Source organism: Arachis ipaensis, chromosome B08, assembly GCF_000816755.2.
Source record: "Arachis ipaensis cultivar K30076 chromosome B08, Araip1.1, whole genome shotgun sequence".
In the NCBI taxonomy this organism is placed as follows: Eukaryota; Viridiplantae; Streptophyta; class Magnoliopsida; order Fabales; family Fabaceae; genus Arachis; species Arachis ipaensis.
In genome coordinates this window covers 113720564-113724614 of record NC_029792.2, presented here as the reverse complement: position 1 = coordinate 113724614, position 4051 = coordinate 113720564, and positions in this window count along the sequence as shown.

The window sequence follows — 4051 nt, the reverse complement described above, 5'->3', positions numbered from 1 at the left end:
TGAGACAAAGATGGGCGATCAAGAACGTAGAGGAAGTAGGATGGGTAGTTGGTCAGATCTAGTAGGGATCGTACATGGATGGTTGTTGGAGTCAGCGGCTCCCCTAGGATTTCCTCATCTGGGATCCTGGGGAAGAGGATCAAGTTGGCCCTTGCGAACATACCTCATGGTTGGATAGATAAATGTTTGGATTTCTGCAATTATTTTTTAACAAGGGTTGATGAATATCAAAAACGTATTACACGAAATCCCATTTTTTAGAACGGGCTGAGGGAATATGCATTGTTAGTGGAAAGGAAGTAATTAATTGGGGTTTATCAGGACCGATACTTCGAACTTCTAGAATATAATGAGATCTGTGTAAAGCTGAAAATTATGAGTGTTATGAGAATTTTGATTGGGACGTTCAATGGCAAAAAGAAGGAGATTCATTAGCTCTTTATTTAGTTCGAATTAGTGAAATGGTGGAATCTATAAAAATTATTCAACAGACTTAATTTGAAAGAAATCCCCGGCGGACCATATGAAAATTTAGAAATCTCTACATATGGTAGAAAAAGACTCGAAAGAAAAGGTTTAGTCTTTTTTCTTAAATTTATATTATACAGAATAAAATTATAGTACATAAGGAAAAGGTCTTTTTTTTACAATTTTTTTTTTAAAATAAAGAGGACTTTTAAACCCTTTTTTTATCCATACATATAGAATGTATGAATAAAAAGACATATTTAACATCCATTTAGAAAAGTTTAAACCCTTTATGGGCTGCATATGCAAGCAATAATCTTATTGCTTCCATTCTAGTAACCGGAGCAAATGACTCATCAAAGTCAATACCCTCGTCTTGGTCATACCCTTGAGCTACAAGTCTAGCTTTGTTTCTAACAACATTACCATCCTCGACCAATTTATTTTGAAAGATCCATTTAGTATCTGTTACCTTCTTACCATTCGGATTAGGCACCAAAGTCTAAACCTCTTTCTTTTTAAATTGGACAAATTCTTCCTCCATTACCTTGACCCATGAAGGATCATTGAGTGCTTCCTTCACGTTTTGAGGTTCCACTTGAGAGATAAGAGCAAAATCATTAAGTTCAATCCTTCTTATACTTGAGGATCTTGTGGTAACTCCTTGAGATGGATCTCCAATAATGAACTCATGTGAATAGTTCTTCAAGAACTTCCATTCTCTGGGATTTTGTGAAGTGATCTCAAGTTAGGTATGATTTGATTCTGCATTGTTGAGATTTCCAGAATTCTCTGCTTCACTAGGAGACAAAATAGAATTGTCTTCTGCATTTTGTTCTGTAAAATTAGGAACAAAATTTTTCAATGTGGGTTCTGATTTGTCTTCACTTTGGATCTTTTTAGAGCTTATTTCAGTTTAAATTCCTACATCATTCTCCTCAATAACACTTGAAATGGTGTTAGAATCACAAAAGGTAACATGTGTAGATTCTTCTATGATTTTATGTTCTTTGAGGTAAACCCTATAAGCTTTACTAGTGGTTGAATAACCAACAAAAATACCTTCATAAGATTTTGGATCAAATTTTTCAAGATTATCTTTGGTATTTAAAACAAAGCGTTTACATCCAAAAACTTGAAAATACTTAAGGTTAGGTGGTATTCCTTTCCAAAGCTCATAAGGTATTTTCTTTAAAACTTTTTGAATGATGGTTCGGTTTAAAATAGAACAAGCAGTGTTTACTGCTTCAGCTCAAAGGAATTTTGGAATTTCATTTTCATAAAGCATTACCCTAGCCATTTCTTGAAGGCTTCTATTTCTCCTCTCAACAATCCTGTTTTGTTGAGGTGTTCTAGAACATGAGAAATTATGTGAAATACCAAATTCATCACAAAATAATTCAAAATATTGGTTTTCAAACTCTTTTCCATGATCACTTCTTATGGAAACTATTTTTAAATCTTTTTCATTTTGAATCCTTTTGCATAGAGTTAAAAAACTATCCTTGCACAACAAGTTTCTCATTTAGAACAACTGAATTATTAAAAAAAAGAAAAGTGGCATTGGAAAGCTTATTACCTTATCGAAGTCCTTGTTTATAGTCTTTAGCATATGATCTGAGGGGTTTTGAAGAGCAGGACAAGGAAAATCATTGGAAGTGAAAAACTACATACAAGATGATGTTCTTATGATAGTATTATAGAAATGATTGAAAATATAAACTAGTTAGTTAGTTGGTTCTTAGTTGTATATTAACCTGAATTGCAGTAGAAGAAGGTCCAAAGTAAACTATTTTGCTAGCAGAGAGCAAACAGAGATTATCAAAGAATTGAAAAACTTCAGCACTAGGCTGATGGATTGATGCAATAACTATCCTTTCAATGGAATCTTTATGATCAAGGGATTTAATTCTTTTTATGACATAGTAAGAGGCAGCAGTGTCAAGTCCACTTGTTGGTTCATCAAGAAATAAGAGTGTTGAGGAGTTTTTTAAATACAAAGCAATTGTGATATCAAAAATGCTTTACAAATCAGAATTTAACACATGCAAGCAATGAAAACAAATCTAATAAGCATCGACATTAATGAAAAATAAGAACTGATGGGAAGAGGAATCAGAAAAAACGTAGCGGTAAAACCTACCTTTAACTTTGTAAAAAAGCTCTTCGGAAATGAGGGCGCCAAGTAGTGGAAACAGAGTATGTCTTCTTAGCCTCTTCCTCACTACATAGTTAGCAGAAAACTCAAAAATCAAAATAGGAGGAAAGAAAAAAGAAGCAAATTAGGCATTGAGATTGAGAAAGAAGGACCTTTCAGGAACTTGAGCTAGTTGTTTCATATGCTATTTATATAAGCTTTCTTTCGATCTGATCTTGAATAATTCCATTAACCATATGAAATGAATAGTTTGATGAGGAAATAATTTTGCTACACTTGACCACCTTCATTTCCCCACACACCAGGCCTAAAAAACAACACATTAATAAAATGCAGCGCTTCTGTCCATTTAATTACAGACAGATTTTCCGTCTGTAACCATTTCTCACGAAAAAAATTTAATTTTTCGACAGAATTATCGATGGATTCTCTTTTCCGTCTGTAATTATGCTAATTCAATTTTTTTGTTTTTCGACAAAAAATTCCTCTGAAATTTCGTCTGTATTTCTGTGGGATAAAATCCGTCAGAAATATCCGTCTGTAATAACTAGTTTTCTAGTAGTGAAATTAATTTATTCAATTAACTAATTTACTCATAACATTCATAAGTTTATACAAATAATATTCATAATTTCATATTAATAACATCCATAATTTTATACTCATAACATTCATAATTTCATACATATGATATGATGTCTATAATTAATAAATTTTTACAATTAATATTATCAAATTTCAAATTTTGTGTCTTATAGTATTTTTAAATTATTATCTCATATGTGCACTAATGAGTCATAATTTAATTATTTTGATATTTTTTATTTAATATTTATATGTATATTTATTTATTGATTTTAATATAATAAGTTAATAATTATTTTTAAAAATTTATTTCTTAATTTTTGTTTATATTTTATTTTTTATTTTTATTTTTTAATAGTCTATATATAAAATATAAATTATATAGTAGAAGTTGTTAAAAATTTTTAATTTAACTTCTATAATGTTTGCAGAGAATTATTACATTTTAATGGATAATAATGTGATTGAGAGATGTTAGGGATTTGATTTGGGAGAAGCTGAAATTGATTTTGGAAAGAACATTAATGACTCCAAACATGCAGCAAAATAATAAGTGATAAAGAGAATAAGTGATAAAAAGGTGTATGTTACTTGCTTATCAAGAGAATTAGAATTTTTATGTGATATTTCTATATTGTAATTATTTTTTGGTTACCTAGCATCACCCATATTGATAATAAGTAAATATGCAGTGTCACTTAAAATAACATTTAGCACGTGTCACTCTTTAGGCGAATCTCAGGTGATATTAAATTCTAAAAATGATAGAAAATTCCTTTTGTTGTCCCAGTGTCTTTGAAAATTCATAAATTCTTTTGAGTATTTATGCAAAGCTACTGG